The sequence below is a fragment of the Somniosus microcephalus genome, chromosome 8, assembly GCF_052327205.1.
Source record: "Somniosus microcephalus isolate GS21.2 chromosome 8, FLI_Smic_1.0, whole genome shotgun sequence".
NCBI lineage: Eukaryota > Metazoa > Chordata > Chondrichthyes > Squaliformes > Somniosidae > Somniosus > Somniosus microcephalus.
Window position 1 is genome coordinate 196,799,015 of NC_140994.1, and position 23,502 is coordinate 196,822,516.

Sequence of the window (23,502 nt, forward strand, 5' to 3'; positions counted from 1 at the left end):
AGCTTCCACGAGGACTGCCAGGGCAGTCACGTGGTTTGCGACATGACGTCATCGCGTTTACCCGCTTTTTCCCGCGCTCTTAAAGGGGCCACGCCCCGTGCATACAAACACTATATACAAAACGAAGTAATGTCTAACACCATGGTACAGACTTAGGCTGGTGTTAGAACATCGTTAAAGGGAATTATGTACAGTTGCCCAGAGTCACAGTGGCTCCGCCACAACATCATGTTTTTAAAAAAAATTAAGTTGTAAATGATTAAATGTAACAACTGGTAGCGAAGTGTATGCCCCACATTCAGTATTTACTGCAGTATTACAGGTATGTTAAATGGTAGTTTCAATGTAGGTATGTTGCACGGTCATGTTCCTAATCTAATTAGAGGGAACTAGGAAACTAAAGTTAAGATGGGCAGTAGAGGTATACGGAATTCATGAGGTTATCCTAGTTAATGCAATATACTCATGCATGTAGACATATTACCAAAATTACAAGCTACTGTACTTTTTCAGCTTGTGCAAATCATATCAAACCAAGGGCTTAAAATACAAAAATTCAAGATAATGTAATTTCATGTAAATTCTGTACTAGATTTTATTTACCATGTTTATTTTAAAAAAATCCTTGCATGTTTCCTGGTTGTCAGGGTACTGTAGTTACTGGGCTAGTAATCCAGACAATGCAAGTTTAAACCCCACCATGGCAGTTTGAGTAATTAAATAGCTTAAAAAAGCATACACCAGTAAACGTGACCATGAAGCAGTCAATTATCCTAAAAATCCTAAATATTAAAAAACTGGTTCCCTAAAGTCCTTTAAGCAAGGAAATCTGCCATCCTCACCTCTAGTCCCACACCAATGTGGTTGATTCTTAACTGCAAGCCACTCAGTTGTATCAAACCTCTACGTAGTGGTTCAAGACAACCACCACCTTCTCAAGCCTATATCCAGAGAATTATTTTTTTTTGATAAACAGATTGGTGACTTCAAAATCTTTGCAAAAACTAGCACTGTAGTTGGCTGAATGACTAATATTAATACAAATTAGCTACAATAGGATACAGAGAATATTTAATGGTAGAAAATTCAGCACTATACTACAAACCACACCCTTCTGCTTAACATTGTATTTTATTTTACTCTTAATAGAAACATAGAAAAAGAGTAGGCCATTTGGCCCTTCGAGCCTGCTCCAAGATTCATTATGATCATGGCTGATCCTCTATCTCAATACCATATTCCCACTCTCTCCTCATACCTCTCGATTCCTTTTTGTGTCTAGAAATCTATCTATCTCCTCAAACATATTCAGTGATTTGACCTCCACAGCCTTCCGTGGTAGAGAATTCCACAGGTTCACCACCCTCAGTGAAGACATTTCTCATCATCTCAGTCCTAATGTCCTACCCAGTATCCTAAGACTGTGGCCGCTCGTTCTAGACCCCCCCAGCCAGGGGAAACATCCTCCCTGCATCCCGTCTGTCTAGTCCTGTCAGAATTTTATACGTTTCAATGAGATCCCCTCTCATTCTTCTAAACTCCAGTGAATACAGGCCTAGTCGACCCAATCTCTCCTCATACGACAGTCCTGCCATCCCAGGAATCAGTCTGGTGAACCTTCGCTGCACTCCCTCTATGGCAAGTATATCCTTTCTTAGGTAAGGAGGCCAAAACTGCACACAGTACTCCAGGTGCGATCTCACTAAGGCCCTGTATAACTGTAGTAAGACATCCTTGCTCCTATGCTCAAATCCTCTTGCAATGAAGGCCAACATACCATTTGCCTTCCTAACTGCTTGCTGCACATGCATGTTTGCTTTCAGTGACTGGTGTATAAGGACACCCAGGTCCCTTTGTACATCAGCATTTCCCAATCTAGCACCATTTAAATAATACTCTACTTTTGTTCTTCCTATTGAAGTGGATAACTTCACATTTATCCACGTTATACAGCATCCAGTATGAATTGGACAGGTTGGGTGATTATACTGCATTTGCCATGCATCTGCCCAATGTGGATAAATGCGAGGTTATCCACTTCGGTGGTAAAAACAGGAAGACAGATTATCTGAACGGCAATAGATTGGGAAAAGGGGAAGTGCGACGAGACCTGGGTGTCCTTGTGCACCAGTCGCTGAAGGTAAGCATGCAGGTGCAGCAGGCGGTTAAGAAGGCAAATGGCATGTTGGCCTTCGTAGCGAGAGGGTTTGTGTACAGGAGCAAGGATGTCTTGCTGCAGTTGTACAGGGCCTTGATGAGACCACATCTTGAGTATTGTGTGCAGTTTTGGTCGCCTTATCTGAGGAAGGATGTTCTTGCCATGGAGGGAGTGCAGCGAAGATTCACCAGACTGATACCCGGGATTGCAGGAATGACGTATGAAGAGAGATTGGGTCGATTAGGCTTATATTCGCTAGAGTTTAGAAGAATGAGAGGGGATCTCATTGAAACTTATAAAATTCTAACAGGACTAGACAGACTAGATGCAGGAAGGATGTTCCCGATGGCAGGGGAGTCCAGAACCAGGGGTCACAGCCTAAGGATAAGGGGTAAACCATTTAGGACTGAGATGAGGAGGAATTTCTTCACCCAGAGAGTGGTGAACCTGTGGAATTCTCTACCACAGAAGGCAATTGAGGCCAACTTATTAAATATATTCAAGAAGGAGTTAGATATATTTCTTACGGCTAAGTGAGCAAGGGATATGGGGGGAAAGCAGGGACAGGATACTGAATTTGGATGATCAGCCATGATCTCATTAAATGGCGGAACAGGCTTGAGGGGCCGAATGGCCTACTCCTGCTCCTATCTTCTATGTTTCTATCTGCCTTGTATTTGCCCACTCACTCAACTTGTTTAAATCGCCTTGAAGTCTCTTTGCATCCTCCTCACAACTCACAATCCCACCTAGTTTTGTGACATCAGCAAACTTGGAAATATTACATTTGGTTCCCTCATCCAAATCATTGATATATATTGTGAATAGCTGGGGCCCAAGCACTGGTCCCTGCGGTACCCCACTAGTCACCGCCTGCCACCCCAAAAAATACCCATTTATTCCTACTCTGTTTCCTGTCTGTTAACCAATTTTCAATCCATGCCAGTATATTACCCCCAATCCCATGTGCTTTAATTTTGCACACTAACCTCTTATGTGGGACTTTATCAAAGGCCTTCCGAAAATCCAAATACACATCCACTGGTTCTCCCTCATCTATTCTACCAATTACATCCTCAAAAAACTCCAGTAGGTTTGTCAAACATGATTTCCCTTTCATAAATCCATGTTGACTTTGTCTAATCCCATTGATATTTTTATTTTTATTTATTTATTTATTATTTTTTTTATTTTTATAAAGTGTCCTGTTATCACATCCTTTATAATAGACTCAAGCATTTTCCCTGCTACTGATGTTAGGCTAACCGGTCTGTAGTTCCCCGTTTTCTCTCTCCCTCCTTTTTTTAAACAGTGGGGTTAACATTTGCCACCCTCCAATCTGCAGGAACTGTTCCATAATCTATAGAATTTTGGAAGATGACAACCAATGCATCCACTGTTTCCATGGCTACCTCTTTTAGTACTCTGGGATGCTGATCATCAGGCCCTGGGGATTTCATCAGCTTTCAGTCCCATTAATTTGTCCAGCACTATTTTTTTTACGAATACTAATTTCCTTTAATTCCTCCTTCATACTAGACCCTTGGTTCCCTAGCCTTTCTGGGAAGTTATTTGTGTACTCTTCCATGAAGACAGAACCAAAGTATTTGTTTAATTGCTCTGCCATTTCCTTGTTCCCCGTTATAAATTATCCCGTTTCTGACAGTAAGGGACCTACATTTGTCTTCAATAATCTTTTGCTTTTTACATTACTTGTAGAAGCTTTTACAATCCGCTTTTATGCTCTTGCAAGTTTACTCTCGTACTCTATTTTTCCACTCTTAAAATCAATCTCTTGGTCCTTGTTTGCTGAACTCTAAACTGCTCCCAATCATCAGGCTTGCTACTTTTTCTGGCAACTTTATATGACTCCTCTTTGGATCTAATACTATTGTTAATTCCTTTTGTTAGCCATGGTTGGGCCACTTTTCCTTTTGTGCCAGAAAGAAATGTGTAACTGTTGCAATTCATGCATTCGTTCCTTAAATGTTAGCCATTGCCTATCCACCGTCATGCCTTTTAATGAAGCTCCCCAATCTATCATAACCAACTCACTCCTCATACCTTCGTAGTTTCCTTTGTTTAGATTTAGGACCCCAGGTTCGGATAATGACTACCAACATATTAATCTGCACAAAATAACAGGAACGTTAGCATAGTGGTTATGTTACTGGACTAGTAATCCAGAGGCCTGGACTAATGATCCAGAGACAGGAGTTCAAAGCCCACCAAAGCAGCTAGGGAAATTAAATTCAGTTAATTAAATAGCGGTGAGAGGCGCGAGAGCCGCGCCGCTAGAAGCGGGAACAGCGGAGAGGAGGAGCGAGAGCAGCGGTGCTAGGAGCAGCAGTGCTATAAAGAGCGCGAGAGCGGCGAGATTAGCAAGAGCAGTGCCGCTATAAAGAGCACGAGAGCAGCAGCGCTATAAAGAGCGCGAGAGCAGCAGCGCTAGGAGTTGGAGCAGCGCCTCTATGAAGAGCGCGAGAGCAGCAGCGCTAGGAGTTGGAGCAGCGCCGCTTTAAAGAGCGCGAGAGCAGCAGCGCTAGGAGCAGGAGTGCTATAACGAGCACGAGAGCAGCGGAGAGGAGCGGCGAGAGAAGTGGCGCTATAAAGAGCGCAAGAGCAGCAGCGCCGCTATAAAGAGCGCAAGAGCAGCGGCGAGAGAAGTGAGAGCAGTGGCGCTATAAAGAGCGCAAGAGCAGCGGAGAGAAGAGGAGCAAGAGCAGCGGCGCTATAAAGAGCGCGAGAGCAGTGGAGCTATAAAGAATGAGAGAGCAGTGGAGAGAGGAGGCAGCAGACGTGGGCGAGATCAGAGCTGGAGCAGAGCGAGAGGCGCAGCAACTCAGAGGAAAAATCCGAAAGAGTGACATCAATGTAGAAAAAGTGACATCGGCACAAGGGAAGGTGCTGAGTAACTGGTGAGTGTTTTAAGTTTTATGTTTATTTCTGCTAAGTTAGTTCTGAGTCTATTAGAGGTATGGCAGGGCAGCTCAGTCCCGTGGAGTGCACATCCTGTGCCATGCGAGAAGTCCTGGATGCTTCACATAGCCTGGACGACCACATGTGCAGAAAGTGTCACCAGCTACGGCAGCTCGAGATCTGTGTTTCAGAGCTTAAGCGGCAGCTGGAGTCACTGCGGTGCGTCCGCGAGGCTGAGTTACGTGGATAGCACGTTTCTGGAGATGGTCATCCCGCAGCTTAAGAGTATGCAGGCAAAGGGAATGGGTGACCGCTAGACAGGAGGAGGACGACTAGGCAGGTAGTGCAGGAGCCCCCGGAGTGCACCTCACTCTCCAACCAGTATTCTGTTCTGAGTACTGGTGAGGGTGATGGTTTCTCTGGGGAGTGCAGCCAGAGACAAGTCCACGGCACCACGGGTGGCTCAGCGGCACAGGGAGGGAGGAAAAAGAGTGGAAGAGCAATAGCGGTAGGGGATTCGATAGTTAGGGGAGCAGACAGGCGTTTCTGCGGCTGCAGACGTGACTCCAGGATGGTATGTTGCCTCCCTGGTACTAGGGTCAAGGATGTCACTGAGCGGTTGCAGGACACCGAGGGGGGAGGGGGGGGGAGAACAGCCAGAGGTCGCTGTCCATATCGGTACCAACTACATAGGCAGAAAGAGGGATGAGGTCCTGCAGGCAGAGTTCAGGGAGCTAGGAGATTAAAAAGCAGGATATCAAAGGTAGTAATCTCCAGATTACACTTGGTGCCACGTGCTAGTGAGTACTGGAATAGGAGGTTAGAACAGATGAATGCATGGCTGGAGAGATGGTGCAGGAGGGAGGGCTTTAGATTCCTGAGGCATTGGGACCGTTTCTGGGGAAGGTGGGACCTGTACAACCAGGACATATTACACCTCAACAGAGCCAGGACCAATATTATCACAGGGAGGTTTGCTAGTGCTGTTGGGGAGGGTTTAAACTAGCTTGGCAGGGGGGATGGGCACCAGCATATTAGGAGTAGAGAAGAGGAATAAGGTGCATAAAAGAGGGAGTGTGTTGGATAGTACTAGAGAAGATAGCAGCACTAGGGGCGGTAGTCGTAACATATTAGATAGGAGCAGACTAAGAAAGACTACGAAAAATTCAAAAATGGGTTTAGAATGCATGTACGTAAACGCACAAAGTGTGGTGAATAAGGTTGGTGAGATACAAGCACAATTAGCCATGCGGCAATAACAGAAATGTGGCTTAAAAAGTGAGCACTGGGCACTTAATATTCAAGGGTACAAGGTGTTCAGAAAAGATAGGGAACGAAAAAAGGGAGGTGGGGTGGCAGAGCTGATTAAGGAAGACACTGTAGTGTTGGAAAGGGAGGATGTTTTTGAGGGGACAAGGACAGAATCCATTTGGTTAGAGTTGAGGAGCAAAAAGTGTATGATCACACTATTGGGGGTATTCTATAGGCCTCCAAATAGTGAGAGGGAGGTAGAGGAGCAAATCTGCAGGGAAATCGCAGAGATATGCAAGAGCAAAGAGTGGTGATATTGGGGGACTTTAATTACCCAAATATCGATTGGGATAATGCTAGGGTAAAGGGAAACGTGTTCAGGAGAATTTCCTTGATCAGTATGTTCTTGGCCCAACTAGGAAGGAGGCATTATTGCTGGATCTGGTGCTGGGAATTGAGGTGGGCCAGGTTGACCAAGTGTCTGTGGGAGAACACTTGGGTACAAGTGATCATCGTATCATAAAATTTAGATTAGCAATGGAAAGGAGCAAGGAACAATCTCGAGTGGAACTTCTAAACTGGAAAAGGGCCAACTTCAATGGGATGCAAAAGGATCTAGCCAGGTAAAATGGAACCAAAGACTGACAGGAAAAACTGTGACGGAACAATGGGTGATCTTTCTTAGGCAGTCCCTTGGAACCGAGGATGACTTGCTTCCACATTAAAAATGAGTTCTCAGGTGACTGATGAGTCCAATGTGGGACCTACAGTCTCTGTCACAGGTGGGGCATTCGGTGGGTGGGGTACTTGGGTTGACGTGCGGTCCTTGCACGTTTTTAAAAAGGAGATGCGCCAAGTACAGGCTAGGTACATTCCAAAAAGAGGGAAGGGTAAGGGAACCAAAACAAGGGCTCCTTGGATGACGAGGGAGATAAAGATGATGAAACAAAAAGAGGGTGTATGATGCACATCAGGTGAATTCTTCAAGGAAAAACCCGACCAAATACAAGTTGAGAGGGGAAGTGAAGATGAAAAGAAGATTGGCTATGAGAGTAGAATGGCAGTTAACATAAAAGGGAACCCAAAAATCTTCTACCGGCATGTAAACAGTAAGCAGGCGGTAAGAGGCGGGGTGGGGCCTATTAGCGACAAAGGTGGTGTTATATGCGTAGAGGTGCAGGGCAAGGCTAGAATATGCAATGAGTACTTTGTATCAGTGTTTACTAAAGAGGTGGATACTGACAAAATATCAGTAGAAGTGGAAAAGGGAGAAGCAATGGAAGGTATGAAAAATGAGACAGGATGTACTAGAAAGGCTGGGTATGCTTAGAGTGGATAAGTGGCCTGGTCCAGATGGCTTGCATCCCAGATTGCTAAGGGAATTGGGGGAGGAGATAGCGGAAGGGCTTGCCATAATTTTCCAATCTTCCCTAGATGCGGGGGGTGCGCCTGGGAATTGGAAAGTGGCAAATGTGACACCATTGTTCAAGAAAGGGTGCAAGGACAATCCTAGTAACTACAGGCCGGTCAGTTTAACATCAGTGGTGGGTAAAGTTTTAGAAACAATAATCAAGGAAAAAATTAACAGGTACAGGAAACTCTTCTTATCCAACACTGACGTGGTGCCGGTTGATCAAAAAGTCCGGATTAGAGAGGTATACTTACTAAGGTACCAGAGCCCCGTACACGGCCACAGATCCAGGCGTCCCTGTTGCATGGTAACAGGTGCAGGAACCCCGGTTACACGGCCAAAGATCCAGGAACCCCGGTAACACAGCCACTAATATGAAGTAAAACTTACCTGAACCTACTCCTGAATTTTGCTAGTTAAGAGAGATTTCCAGTTATTTAGGTACCGGTAAAAAAAGAGAGTTTCCTGTACTTGGAGAGGTTTAAGATAATTAAGGAGAGCCAACACATTTGTATAAGGTAGATCACGTTTGAATAATCTAATTTAATTTTTTGATGAAGTAACAGGGAGGATCGATGAAGGGAATGCAATGGATGTTGTCTACATGGATTTTAGGAAGGCGTTTGACAAAGTACCACGTAGAAGGCTGGTTAACAAAATTGAGGCCCATGGAATAGGTGGGTCAGTGGCAGCTTGGATAAGGAATTGGCTTAAGGACAAAAAAAAGTGAGTTGTGGTAAATGGCTGTTTTTCAGACTGGAGGGTGACAGACAGTGATGTTCCCCAAGGGTCAGTGCTGTGGCCGCTGCTTTTTTTTGGATATATGGTATATAAATAAATGACCTGGATATTGGAATACAAAGTAGAATTTCTAAATTTGCCGATGACACCAAACTTGGGGTTGTGGCAAACAGCGAGGATGATACCAATCGACTGCAACAGGACATAGAAAGGCTAGTAGAATGGGCAGACAAGTGGCAGATGGAATTTGAGAGAGAAGTGTGAGGTGATGCATTTTGGCAGAAGGAACAGGGAGAGGCAATATACACTTAATGGCAGTTATAAAGAGTGCACAGAGACAGAGGGACCTGGGAGTTAATGTGCATAGGTCCCTGAAGGTGGCGGGACATTGAGTGTGGTTAACAAAGCAAATGGGATCTTGGGCTTCATAAATAGAAGTATTGAGTACAAAAGTAGAGAAGTTATGCTGATCCTTTATAAAGCACTGGTTATAGAGTCATAGAGTCATAGAGTAATACAGCACGGATAGAGGCCCTTCGGCCCATCGTGTCCGCGCCGGCCATCAAGCCCTGTCTAATCTAATCCCATATTCCAGCATTTGGCCCGTAGCCTTGTATGCTATGGCATTTCAAGTGCACATCCAAATGCTTCTTAAATGTTGAGGGTTTCTGCCTCCACAACCCTTTCAGGCAGTGAGTTCCAGACTCCAACCACCCTCTGGGTGAAAAAGTTCTTTCTCAAATCCCCTCTAAACCTCCCGCCCTTTACCTTGAATCTATGCCCCCTAGTTATTGACCCCTCTACTAAGGGAAAAAGCTCCTCAGCATCCATCCTATCTATGCCCCTCATAATTTTGTACACCTCAATCATGTCCCCCCTCAGCCTCCTCAGCTCCAAGGAAAACAAACCCAACCTGCCCAGTCTCTCTTCATAGCTGAAGCGCTCCAGCCCTGGTAACATCCTGGTGAACCTCCTCTGCACCCTCTCTAACGCGATCACATCCTTCCTGTAGTGTGGCGACCAGAACTGCACACAATATTCCAGCTGTGGCCTAACCAGTGTTTTATACAGCTCCATCATAACCTCCTTGCTCTTATATTCTATGCCTCGGCTAATGAAGGCAAGTATCCCATATGCCTTTTTTACCACCTTATCCACCTGTTCCGCCGCCTTCAGGGATCTGTGTACTTGCACACCCAGATCCCTCTGACCCTCCGTCTTGCCTAGGGTCTTTCCATTCATTGTGTATTCCTTTGCCTTGTTAGTCCCCCCAAAGTGCATCACCTCGCACTTTTCCGGGTTAAATTCCATTTGCCACTGTTCCGCCCATCTGACCAACCCATCTATATCGTCCTGCAGACTGAGGCTACCCTCCTCGCTATTTACCACCCTACCAATTTTTGTATCATCCGCGAACTTACTGATCATACCCTTTACATTCATATCCAAGTCATTAATGTAGACCACAAACAGCAAGGGACCCAGCACCGATCCCTGTGGTACCCCACTGGCCACAGGCTTCCAGTCACAAAAACAACCTTCGACCATCACCCTCTGCCTTCTGCCACTAAGCCAGTTTTGTATCCAATGTGCCAAGGCACCCTGGATTCCATGGGCTCTTACCTTCTTGACCAGTCTCCTGTGCGGGACTTTATCGAAGGCCTTACTGAAATCCATGTATACCACATCCACTGCGTTACCCTCATCCACACACCTAGTCACCCCCTCAAAAAATTCAATCAAATTAGTCAGACATGATCTTCCCTTGACAAAGCCATGTTGACTATCCCTGATTAATCCTTGCCTCTCCAAGTGGAGACAAATTTTGTCCCTCAGGATTTTTTCCAATAATTTTCCTACCACTGATGTTAGGCTCACTGGCCTGTAGTTCCCCGGTTTTTCCCTACTACCCTTCTTGAATAATGGTACTACATTAGCGGTTCTCCAGTCCTCTGGCACATCCCCTGTGGCCAGAGAGGTCCTGAATATATGTGTTAGAGCCCCCGCAATCTCCTCCTTTGCCTCACACAGCAGCCTGGGATACATTTCATCCGGGCCTGGGGATTTATCCATTTTTAGGCCAGCTAAAACCGCCAATACCTCCTCCCTCTCGATGTTAATATGTTCGAGCATATCACAGTCCCCCCACCCTATTTCTATGTCTACATCGTCCTTCTCCATAGTGAAAACAGATGCAAAAAATTAATTTAGAACCCCGCCTACATCTTCCGGCTCCACACACAGATTGCCACTTTTGTCCCTAATGGGCCCTATTTTTTCCCTAGTTATCCTCTTACCCTTAATATACTTATAAAACATCTTCAGATTTTCCTTTATTTTGCTTGCCAGTGTTATTTCATGGCCCCTCCTTGATCTCCTAATTTCTTTTTTAAGTATCCCCCTGCACTTTTTGTACTCCTCTAGGGCTTCCTCCGTCTTTAGCCTTTTGTATCTACCAAAAGCCCTCCTTTTTTTCCTAATCCATTCTCGTATATCCCCTGACATCCAAGGTTCCCTGTGGTTTTTGGAACCACCCTTGACCTTTACGGGAACATGTTGCCATTGTATGATCTCAATCTCCCTTCTGAAAGCCTCCCATTGCTCCGATGCGGATTTTCCTACAAGTAGCTGACCCCAGTCCATTTTGGCCAGATCCTGCCTTATCCTATTAAAATCGGCCTTCCCCCAATTTAGAACCTTTATTTCCGGCCCATCCCTGTCCTTTTCCATGACCACCTTAAATCTTACCATATTATGGTCACTATCACCAAAGTGCTCACCTACTAGCACTTTTTCCACTTGGCCGGCCACATTCCCTAGAATTAGGTCCAGTACCGCCCCCTCTCTTGTAGGACTTTCTACATGCTGGCTCAAAAAGCTCTCCTGGATGCACGTTAAGAATTCTACACCCTCTGAGCCTTTCACACTCTGACTATCCCAGTTAATATTGGGGAAGTTGAAATCCCCCATTATTATTACCCTATTATTTGCACATTTCTCTGAGATTTGCCTACATATCTGTTCCTCTATTTCCCCCTGACTGTTTGGAGGCCTATAGTACACTCCCAGCAAAGTGCTTGCCCCCTTTTTGTTTTTAAGCTCCACCCATATGGCCTCATTAGAGGACCCTGCTAATATATCATCCCTCCTTACTGCAGTAATTGACTCCTTAATTAATATTGCGACACCCCCTCCTCTTATACCTCCCCCTCTGTCTCGCCTGAAGATTCTGTACCCCGGAATATTGAGCTGCCAGTCTTGCCCTTCCCTCAACCATGTCTCCGTGATAGCAACAATATCATACTCCCATGTGTTTATCAACACCTTCAGTTCATCCACCTTATTTGCAAGACTCCTTGCATTAAAATAGATGCCATCCAGCCTTGCCCTTATATATTTGCCCTGTCTACCAAGCTGACTGGTTTTTTTCTCTATAATTGGCAGCACATCCCCCCCTATTTCAGCTCCCCTCTGTATCCCATCCCCCTGCCAAGTTAGTTTAAACCCCCCCCAACAGTGGTTAGGCCACAACTGGAGTATTGCGTCCAGTTCTGGTCACCACACTTTAGGAAGGATGTGAAGGCCCTTGAGAGGGTGCAGAGGAGATTTACCAGAATGGTTCCAGGCATGGGGGATCTTAGCTACAAGGACAGGTTGGAGAAGCTGGATGTGTTTTCATTAGAGCAAAGGAGGTTGAGTGGTGATGTGATAGAAGTGTACAAGATTATGACGGGTTTGGATAGGCTAGACAGGGAAAGGCTGTTCCCACTAGTTGATGGTACAAGGACTAGGGGATACAGATTTAAGGTTTTGGGTAAGAGATACAAGGAAAAAAAATTTACACAGCGAGTGGAGAGGACCTGGAACTCTCTGCTGCCGGAAGTGGTGGATTCAGAGACACTCAATGTTTTCAAGGGGAGACTGGATAGGCACTTGAGGGAAATAAATTGCAGGGCTACAGGGATAGAGCGGGGGAATGGGACTGACTGGATTGCTCTACAGAGAGCCGGTACAGACTCAATGGGCCGAATAGCCTCCTTCTGTTATGACTGACTGGAATAAAAAGCTAGCATCAGTAATGGTGACCATGAAACTATTGGATTGTCGTAAAAACCCATCTGGTTCACGAATGTCCTTTAGGGAAGGAAATCTGCCGTCCTATGCGTGACTCTGGTTGTAATGGTAGAGCAATGTGGTTGATTCTTAACTGCCCTCTAATGGCCTAGCAAGCCATCCAGTTGTAATAAACCGCTACGAGAAACAATAAAATCGGATGGACCACCCAGCATCGACCTAGGTACCAGCTTAGACAATGGCACACCCAGCCCAGCAAAGTCCTCCTCACTAACATCTGGGGACTTGTGCCAAAATTGGGAGAGCTGTCCCACAGACTAGTCAAGCAACAGCCTGACATAGTCATACTCAGAATCTTACCTTTCAGCCAATGTCCCAGACTCCTCCATCACAATCCCTGGGTATGTCCTGTCCCACTGGCATAACAGGCCCACCAGGGGTGGTGGCACAGTGGTATACAGGAGGGAGTGGCTCTGGGAGTCCTCGACATTGACTTCAAATCCCATGAAGTGTCTTGGCTTCAGGTTAAGCATGACAAGGAAACTTCCTGCTGATTACCACCTACTGCCCTCCCGGAGCTGATGAATCAGTACACCTCCATGCTGAACACCATTTGGAAGAAGCACTGATGGTAGCAAGGGCACAGAATGTACTCAGGGTGGGGACTTCACCCCATCACCAAGAGTTGCTCAGTAGCACCACTACTGATCGAGTTCGCCGAGTCCTGAAGGATATAACTGCCAGACTGGGCTTGCGGCAGACGGCAAGAGAACCAACACAAGGGAAAAACCTACGTAACCTCGTCCTCACCAACTACCCGTTGTAGATGCATCTCCCGAAAACAGTATTGGTAGTAGTGATCACTGCACAGTCCTTCTGGAGCCAAAGTCCCAACTTCACACAGAGGACACCCTCCATTGTATTGTGTGGCACTACCACCATGCTAAATGGCATAGATTCAGAACAGATCTTGCAGCTGAAAACTGGGCATCCATGATGCACTGTGGACCATTAGCAGCAGCAGAATTGTATTCCACCACAATCTGTAACCTCATGGCCCGACATATTCCTCACTACCATTACCTCAAGCGAGGGGGCCAACCCTGGTTCAATGAGGAGTGCAGAAGTGCATGCCAGGAGCAGCACCAGGCATACCTAAAAATGAGATGCCAACCTGGGGAAGCTGCAACACAAGACTACATGCATGCTAAACAGCAGAAGCAGCATGCTATAGACAGAGCTAAGCGATCCCCAATCAACGGATCAGATCTCAAAGCTCTGCAGTCCTGCCATATCCAATCATGATTGGTGGTGGACCATTAAACAACTTACAGGAGGAGGAGGTTCCATGAATATCCCCATCCTCAATGATAGCAGAGCCCAGCACACAAGTGCAAAAGACAAGGCTGAAGCATTTGCAAGCATCTTCAGCTAGAAGTGCCGAATGGATGATCCATATCGGTCTACTCCCGAGGTCCACCACCACCACAGAAGCCAATCTTCAGCCACGATAGCAAAATACTGCGGATGCTGGAAATCAGAAATAACAGAAAACGCTGGAAAAACTCAGCAGGCCAGGCAACATCTGTGGAGAGAGAAACAGAGTTAACACTTCAGGTCAAAACCAAGGGTTTCGACCTGAAACGTTAACTCTGTTTCTCTCTCCACGGATGTTGCCTGGCCTGCTGAGTTTTTCCAGCGTTTTCTGTTATTATCCCAGTCTTCAGCCAATTCGATTCACTTCACGTGATATCAAGAAACAGCTGAGCGCACTGGATACAGGATCCCAGCTGTCGTGCTGAAGACTTGTGCTCCAGAACTAGCCACTCCTCTAGCCAAGCTGTTCCAGTACAGCTACAACACTGGCATCTATCCGACAATGTGGAAAACTACCCAGATATATCTTGTTCACAAAAATCAGGACAAAGCTAACCCAACCAATTACTGCCCCTTCAGTCTACTCTCAATCATCAAAGTGATGGAAGGCGTCATCAACAGTGCTATCAAGCAGCACTTACTCACCAATAACCTGATCATGATGCTCAGTTTGGGTTCTGCCAGGACTACTGGGTTCCAGACCTCATTACAGCCTTGGTCCAAACATGGACAAAAAAGCTGAATTCCAGGTGAGCTAAGAGTGACTGCTCTTGACATCAAGACAGCATTTGACCAAGTGTGGCATCAAGGAGCCCTAGTAAAACTAAAGTCAATGGGAATCAGGGGGAAAATTCTCCAGGACATCGCTGCAAGAGTTCCTCAGGGCAGAGTCCTAGGCCCAACCATCTTCAGCTACTTCATCAATGACCTTCCCTCCATCATAAGGTCATAAGTGGGGATGTTCACTGATGGCTGCAGTGTTCAGTTCCATTTGCATCTCCTCAGATAATGAAGCAGTCCATGGCTGCATACAGCAACACCTGGATGACAATCAGGCTTGGGCTGAGAAGTGGCAAATAACATTCGCGCTACACAAGTGCTGGGCAATGACGATCTATAACAAGTGAGAGTCAAACCACCTCCCCATGACATTTAATGGTAATACCATCACCGAATCCCCCACCATCAACATCCTAGCAGTCACCACTGACTAGAAATTTAACTGGACCAGCCACATAAAAACTGTGGCAACAAGAGCAGGTCAGAGACTGGGTATTCTGCAGCAAGTGTCTCACCTCCTGACTCCCCAAAGCCTTTCCACTATCTACAAGGGACAAGTCAGGAATGTGAGGGAATACTCTTCACTTGCCTGGATGAGTGCAGCTCTAACACTCAAGAAGCTCGACACCATCCAGGACAAAGCAACCCACTTGATTGGCACCCCATCCACCACCTTAAACATTCACTCCCTCCACCACCGGCGCACCATGGCTGCAGTGCGCGCCTTGGACATGATGCACTGCAGCAACTTGCCAAGGCTTCTTCAGCAACACCACCAAACCCACGACCTCTACCACCTACAAGGACAAGGGCAGCAGGCGCATGGGATAACCATCACCTGCAAGTTCCCCTCCAAGTTACACACTATCCTGACTTGGAAATATATCGACGTTCCTTCATCATCACTGAATCAAAATCCTGGAACTCCCTCCCAAACAGCACTGTGGGAGTACCTTCACCACAAGGACTGCAGCAATTCAAGGTGGCTCACCACCACCTTCGAGGGCAATTTGAGATGAGCAATAAATGCTGCCCTTGCCAGCAACACCCACATCCCAGGAACTAATTTTTTTTTAAATCACATTAAATATGCACTCCAGCCCTCCATTCCAATGGCATTCGGTTGAAATTTAAGAACAAACACAAACTTGTCACCTTTTCACCGCCTGGACGCTCAAAGGCTTTTCAAGCCTTTAAATCCCAGCTATGAACAGAGTTTATGAATACTGTACTTCAAACTGGAGAAAATACACACTTTCAAAATCCATATTAAGTTAATAACCTATTTTTCCTCAGATTCTCAGTACCTCCTTCAGCAGAAGTATATAACAGTTGAGATTATAGAATTCTCCATGGCCAGCACTTTGATCAAAAAGTTGAATTCTTGGGAGTGGGGAAGCACAAGAAAAAAAAAACAGAAAATAGAATGCTCAAATTTACTTTGTGCTGAAAAAAAATTGAATTCTCCAATAATTAAACAATGCAATGTAAATAACAAAAATGGGAATTTAATGAAGAAAATCATAAAATTTGAAAGAATCAACTTTTAACTAAGTAGACTTTGAGATAATTTTGTAGGGATCAGTTCTGCTGTGAGACACTACTTCATTTCACAATCTGACCAGAAATGGTGAAAACTACCCTCTCTCAAAAATTAGTTTAATAATGAGATAATTGGTAGGAAGCTGTACTATTAAAGTCAACAGTTTTTGGCATTGACCTTCATTCTCCTACTTCCACTATTCCTTTGATCCAAGGCAAAATAATCACCTGTGCTAGCTCCTCAAATGTTGAAGTGCCTAAGACAAGAATATTTCTGCAGCCCCAATGAAGTCAACATGAATGCCTGAATTAGCACTGTTGGACATGGAAGTGGTAAAAAACCTAATGAAGTTTGCAGGAGTCACTTGAAACAACAGTTTCAGATGGCTAGTAAAAGAGTCATCAGTAAAATGTCTCCATCACTTAGATAAAGTGTGACCACCTTCACTACACCCTTATATTCATTTCTAATTTTCCTCATTATGAACTTGCATTTATATAGCATCTTCAACATATTAAAATGTCTCAAGGATTGTAATCTGACAAAAAATTACACCAAGACAAAGGCAGCATCATTAGGACAAGTGACCAAAAGCTTGGTCAAAGAGGTAGGTTTTAAGGAGCGTCTTAAAAAGGAGAAATAGGTGGAGGGATTTAGGAAGGGAACTCTAGAGCTTAGGGTGGGGCAAAGGAATTGGGTCGTACAAGAAGCCAGAGTTGGAGGAACAGAGAGTTCTGCTGGTTGTAAGGCTGGAGGAGGTTACAGAGATGGGGAGGGGTGAGGCCATGGAGGGATTTGAACAAGAGAATGGGAATTTTAAAATCGAGGCATTGGTGGGCCAGAAACCAATGTAGGTCAGTGAGTAATGCTCGCTTTCTTACTTGTAAAGGCGTAGAATACTCACTCCAAGGCAGTAACAAATCTCAAGGTTTTTTAAAAAAAAGCTTCACTCAAAATTTGTGACACATCTGAATCCTTGACACCTTAACTGCCTTGGAAGATACTCTAAACTGAATAGTCCAACAGATAGAAGAAACTTAGGTAATAAACAAGACTCATCTAGTGGCAGACATTTTATTATAGAAGTCAAAATAGATTATTTTAAACAGAAAATGCTGGAAAAACTCAGCAGGCCAGGCAACATCCGTGGAGAGAGAAATAGAGTCAACGTTTCAGGTCGAAACCCTTCGTCAGGGCTCAGATTATTTTAACCCCATATAATTTACTGAAAGTCATATTTAGAATATCTTGCGCATCTGACTTTCAAGAGGACAGTGATGTAGCAGGCAATTCAGAAGAGTGGCAAGGATGATTCGTGGACTTGCATATCAGTGTTATGATGGGCAAAGCCCAATCTCATTAATTAACAATCTTCACACATTAGTTATCAATATTAAATGAATCAGCTGAAGAATAGTAGATAAACTTCAATTTGTCTAGACACTTCATTCACACTCTTGCCCTCCTGTGTTTGTTGGGGTGAGGGTGAAAGGGAAGAAAGTAAGAGAATATCAATTCTGAGCAAACAAGCTAAAGAAAGTACAGTGCTAGAAAACCAGAGATTTAAGATGTGCATTGTGTGCTACAGCCTGCAAAGTATTGTGTATAGTTCACAAGACTGAAAATGGAAATGCTGCAGTCTCAGGTTTTCTAGCACAAGAACGCATTCTACTTTTCCCAAAGCTCACCAAGGGGCTTTTACTGAAGAAACCCAGTAGTGTAGCATTAGGTTAGATAATTCACAAATATTCAAATAATTGCCATGTTTCAATATACACATTCTAACTACTGCTAAAAGCCAGCTTCAGGCTTCTTTTAAATTGAAAATGCCTGTAGAGGATCAAAAGCGGTAGAAACAATTCAGTTTTAAGATCCTAGTAAATTAAGTTAGAATAAAAGACATTGCAACAAGTCCCAATTTCGACAAACTAGACTTCTATAGCTCCTTTAATGTAGCAAAACCTCATTGTGCTACACAGAAGGGTGAGAAGTCAAGCTTAGATGACCACAGGAGAGAACTTTACAGCACAGGAGGCAGCCATTTGGTCCTCTTTGCTGTGCTGCTTCTTTGCTAGAGCAATCCAAAACTAATCCCACTGTCCCACTCAGTCTTGTATCACCCACTTCAAATATTTATTCAGTTTTCCCTTAAAAGATGCAATGGCCTCTGCCTCAACAGCCTGTAGCAAAGAATTCCATGCTCCTACAACCCTTCGCATAAAGAAATTTTGCCTAACTTCTCTCTTCACTATTAAATCTCCATGCCGTTAAGTCTTTACTGTTCCAGTGGAAATAGCCCTATGATCTTGTCTTCTCATAACTAGAGTTTCCCATCCGTGGCAGAATTCTCATGAATCTACATTGCATGTGCTTTAATGTAGTTTTTTTTATTTTTATTTATTTATTTATTATTATTTTTATTTTTATAAATAGGATGCCTAAATCGGTACCCAAGAGCTGTGGCTTAACCAATATTTTGTACTAATGTTATTTCTTTATTCATGTTCTCTATACCCTATTTATAAAACCTGTTGGTCTTATTATGGCTTTATCTGCTTGCACTCACACTTTTGAGAATTATGTATTTAAACACATAAGCATCTCCATCAGCTACATAGAAAGCTGATCTATGCTTAATGATTTCACCAAGGGGCAGCATGTAGATGAGGAAAAGTACATCCAAGAATGGAACCTTGGGGGCACTCCTGAGGTGGCAGTGCGAGTGGGGAAACAGGAAGCAGTGCGGATGTGGTGATTATGTTGGCACATGTAGGAGTGAAACCATGCACTCGTAGTTTAAAGATACTTTGACCAACATCTTATTCAATATCTTACTCAGTACCAAATTTGTTAAATGCATAACTGGAATGTTCATGTTCCAAGCCAGTGACAAATCTCAATGTTTAAAAAACACAAATTGTTTGAGCTTCAATTAAAGACATGTGAATCCTTCAATGCCTTAACTACCTTGTAGCACACTCCAGCCTATCCATTATATGACAGCTAGTTGAAACTAGCTCATCCTCAACTATCAACAAAGCTAACTGCGTTCTTGGGTAATACAATTTGAAACAAACATTAATTTTGTATGCAGGAAGGAGCAAGATTGTGTGTGGAGTTTAGGAGGATTGAGGGAGAATATTTCAAAAAGGAGTAATGACCATAGTAGTACTGTTGATAAAATAAAGCAACATGAAAGGTTGTGCTGAGAGAGACTAGAGATTAGAATAAGATCACCTACCAAACAAGTTATCTCCTGGATCCTGGCCAGTACCGCAAATTAGATGTTAGAAGAGACTCCTCAGCAATGGTTCATTATTCAAATCTTGGACAGACTTTGTGGTTTATGGAGTTAAGAACAGTTCTGGGGAAATAAATTTTTGGCACAAAGGGAGAATACCAAGCTCCTTAGAGGCAGCATTAACAATGGAAACATGAGAGCTCCATTTGAGTTCAAAGGAGAGCATCAATAAGTGAAGGACTATCAGTGAAATCAAAGGCAAGAGATCCTAACTTAGATGAATTGGAGAGCCATGAAGAAACTGTATCTTCAAAGAAATTAAAAGCTATTTTCACTGCTTCATCGAAGGCCAAGGAGAGAATTAAGATATAGAAGTATTAAAGTTGTGTGCAGCAAGGGTGGGTATTCTGAAAAGTTGATGAACATACAGTGCAACCATCAGCAGAAAAGTAGTTATGAGTTGGTGGAGGTAATCGTTATGAAGTAACAGAATGGGAGATAAGAGCCCTGGGGAACTGTGAGTTGATAAAAGTCACAGGAACAGCCAACTGGAGCAGATAGAGCAATTTGAGAGGAAACTAAAAAGGCACGAACATAGTTTGGTGCAAAGCCATATAATGGTAACTTGTTTGTGAAAAAGATTGCTCTTGAAAGGGAAGGGATAAAAAAAGAGAAACAGGAAGTGAAGATATAATTGCTAATACATTCAAGTTAAAAGTAACTAAATAAGATACACCTTGCAATTGCAACACTTAAATGACAAACTGCAAAGTTTGAACTGAGATGTCCCACCACATAATTTGGAAGTAGACAGTCTGGATATTATTGAATAGTTACTGTACAAGGCAAAACTAACCAGAGCTCTCCAAGCTGTGTATAATATAGGATCGCTGCATTTTCTGTCATCTGTAGACAGAAACAACTTTGTTTTCAGTAATTTAGTTCTAGTCTTCCCATAAAATGCAACTGTCAAAACATTAAGCAGCAAATAACTTCAATCTTAATACATGCAGCTCACTATAAAGTGAACCAAATCAAGACTTGAAGCCAGACTATGCAGGCATTGTAAAGGTAAACATTTTAGAACTATTGCTCTGAAGAACTGATCCACTTCTCTGCAACATAAATGACAAAACATAATACACAAAATGCTTAAAAGTGACTGCATACATTTAAACCATGCCCGAGTGACAGGAGAGCATAATTCTATACACCAACTTACAATGTAAATAAATTTACATTACCTAGGCAAAATAAATCAGGGTTTGCTTTGTTGCAAATTAAATGACATTTTGGCTAACAGGCTTGGAGTCTTTAAATTATAAGCTTCGAAGGCTTTTAATAATACTTGGTTAGATACACATTTAGATTGTACAATTACTGTAGAGTCCCAGTTAATCTTCACATCCGAGTCACCTATCCTAATATCTCCTTATATATGGCCCAATGTCAAATTTTGTCAGATAACGTTCCTGTGAAATGCTTTAGGACATTAACATTAAAGGCACTATACAAATGCAAGTTGGGTTATTCCATTACTGCAATCCAGTAGGAATTAGGGCAAACTTACATTGAGTAAATGCAATATACAACACTTTAAATAGCAAAATTTTGAAATAATACAACATATATAAATCATATAATAAAGCTGTCTTAATATCCAGCCTCCAGAAAATGCCCGTAAAAATGTAAATGGGAATCTACAACACCAAAAGAATAAAGAGCTCTTGGTTTCTATTTGGTAAGCAAGGTCTCAAACTCACCCACAAACCTTTTAAAGGCTAAATCTATATTATAAAAATGATTAATGAATTATGTAAAAGATCTACTTGCAATCACAACAGGGTTCTCATAAAATTAATAGAAATATCTACCATCCTAAAAGTTCCATAGGCTTCTGTTCTATTGAATGCCACTATGTCATTCATTGTGCATTAAAAAGAAGCACAAATGATCACAACATACAATTAAAAGTGCTAGGACCATGGCCCAGAAATTCAGGTCTCCATAGCTGAGTACACATGGGGTACTCACCCATAAGCCCAATGGAAGTGCCGGTTTCGTGCATGCGCGGGAAACCGGCACTTCTGTTCCCCTGAAAAAAGGGGCTCAGAAGTCGAACGCATGCGCAGGAGAGGCAGCATGTGCGCATCGAACTAACATTTTCTTACATTTTTTTTGTAGGTTTTCCCGGGAGGGTAAGTCTCCAGAAGTTATACATGTAAAAAGCAGTCACAAGGCCTGCTTTTTACAAGTGGTGAATTAATTAAAATTAAAACATTTTTTCCACAGGTTTATTATTTTTAAATACTTTAAAGAAAGGTAAGTTTATTTTTAGCCCTGTTAGAAACTGTAATTAATCTTTTCAAAAATTTAAATTATTGTTTAAAATAGTTCATGTAATTTATAGTTTATTTTAAGAATGTGATTTTTTTAAAAATTTGTTTGAAGATTGTGATTTTTGGGGCTTATAGTATTTATAGTTTTGACAGCTCTTCCTGTCAAACTTATGAATGAAGCATTCCCTGCTACCATTGACTCTCCATGGCCCACGTCATCCCAGGGGACGCATCAAACTAACTGCGCCCCTGGGATGTGCAAGCACTGCGTGCCTTCAGTTGGAGGAGGCCCAGGATCGGAATCCCACGCGGGCCCACAGCTCAACGGCCGGTGCAGTAGGTAAGTGCAGGTTGGGGGCTTGCACCCGCGGGAAGCCCCGACCCAAATTTCTGGGCCATCATGTTCTTATGTTTAAACAGAAACAAAGAACATAAGAAGTAGGAGCAGGCAATTTGGCCCCTCGAGCCTGCTCCGCCATTCAATAAGATCATGGCTGACCTTCTAATTCATCTCCACTTTCCTGCACTATCACCATATCCCTTGATTCCCTTAATATTCAAAAATCTATTGATCTCTGTCTTGAATATACTCAACGACTGAGCCTCCACAGCCCTCTGGGATAGTGAATTCCAAAGATTCACCACCTTCTGAGTGAAGAAATTTCTCGTCTCAGTCCTAAATGGCCGACCCCTTATTCTGAGACCAGCCAGGGGAAACATCCTCCCTGCATCTACCCTGTCAAGTAAGAATTTTGTATGTTTCAATGAGATCACCTCTCATTCTTCAAAACTCCAGAGACTATAGGCAGAGTCTACTCAATCTCTCCTCATTAGGACAATCCCCCCATCCCAGAAACCAGTCTGGGGAACTTTCGTTGCACTCCCTCTATGGCAAGTATATCCTTCCTTAGGTAAGGAGACCAAAACTGTACACAATACTCCAGGTGTGGTCTCAGCAGGGCCCTATATAATTGCACTAAGACGTCTTTACTCTTATACTCAAATCCTCTTGTAATAAAGGCCAACATACCATTTGCTTTCCTAATTGCTTGCTGTACCTGCATGTTAACTTTGTGCTTCGTGTACAAGTGCACCCAGGTCCCTCTGAACACCAACATTTCCCAATCTCTTAGCATTTAAAAAATACGCTGCTTTTCTATTTTTCCTGCCAAAATGGATAACTTCGCATTTCCCCACATTATATTCCATTTGCCATGTTCTTGCCCACTCACTTAGCCTGTCTATATCCCCTTGAAGCCTCTTTGCATCCTCCTCACAACTTACATTCCTACCCAGCTTTATCAGCAGCAAACTTGGATATATTACATTTGGTCCCCTCATCCAGATCATAAGAACATAAGAAATAGGAGCAGGAGTAGGCCAATCGGCCCCTCGAGCCTGCTCCGCCATTTAATAAGATCATGGCTGATCTGATCCTAGCCGCCAATCTACTATCACAGAACCATCTCCTGAATCTAACAGAATTAAGACACACGAAATAGGAGCAGGATCAGGCTACACGGCCCCTGGGCCCGCTCCGCTACCCACAGGGCCATGTCCGATCCGAACCTAGGCTCATGTCCAAACTCCTGCCCGCTCCCCGTAACCCTTAATTCCCTTTACTTCTAGGAAACTGTCTATTTCTGTTTTAAATTTATGTAATGATGT

At 43.6% G+C, this 23,502-nt stretch overlaps 1 protein-coding gene across 8 annotated transcripts in view; it reads right to left on the minus strand.

Moving 5' to 3' along the window:
• Positions 1-23,502, minus strand: part of cnot6a (CCR4-NOT transcription complex, subunit 6a) — a 96,061-nt gene that overhangs the window by 62,386 nt on the left and 10,173 nt on the right. For 2 of the 8 annotated variants that reach the window (XM_085995531.1, XM_085995525.1), the window contains exon 1: positions 19,496-19,585. The exons of the other annotated variants lie outside the window; for them this stretch is intronic. The gene's annotated coding sequence lies outside the window, so the exon portion shown is untranslated. Of the gene's footprint in view, positions 1-19,495; positions 19,586-23,502 lie in introns of those variants that run through there. 8 annotated transcript variants of the gene reach the window in all.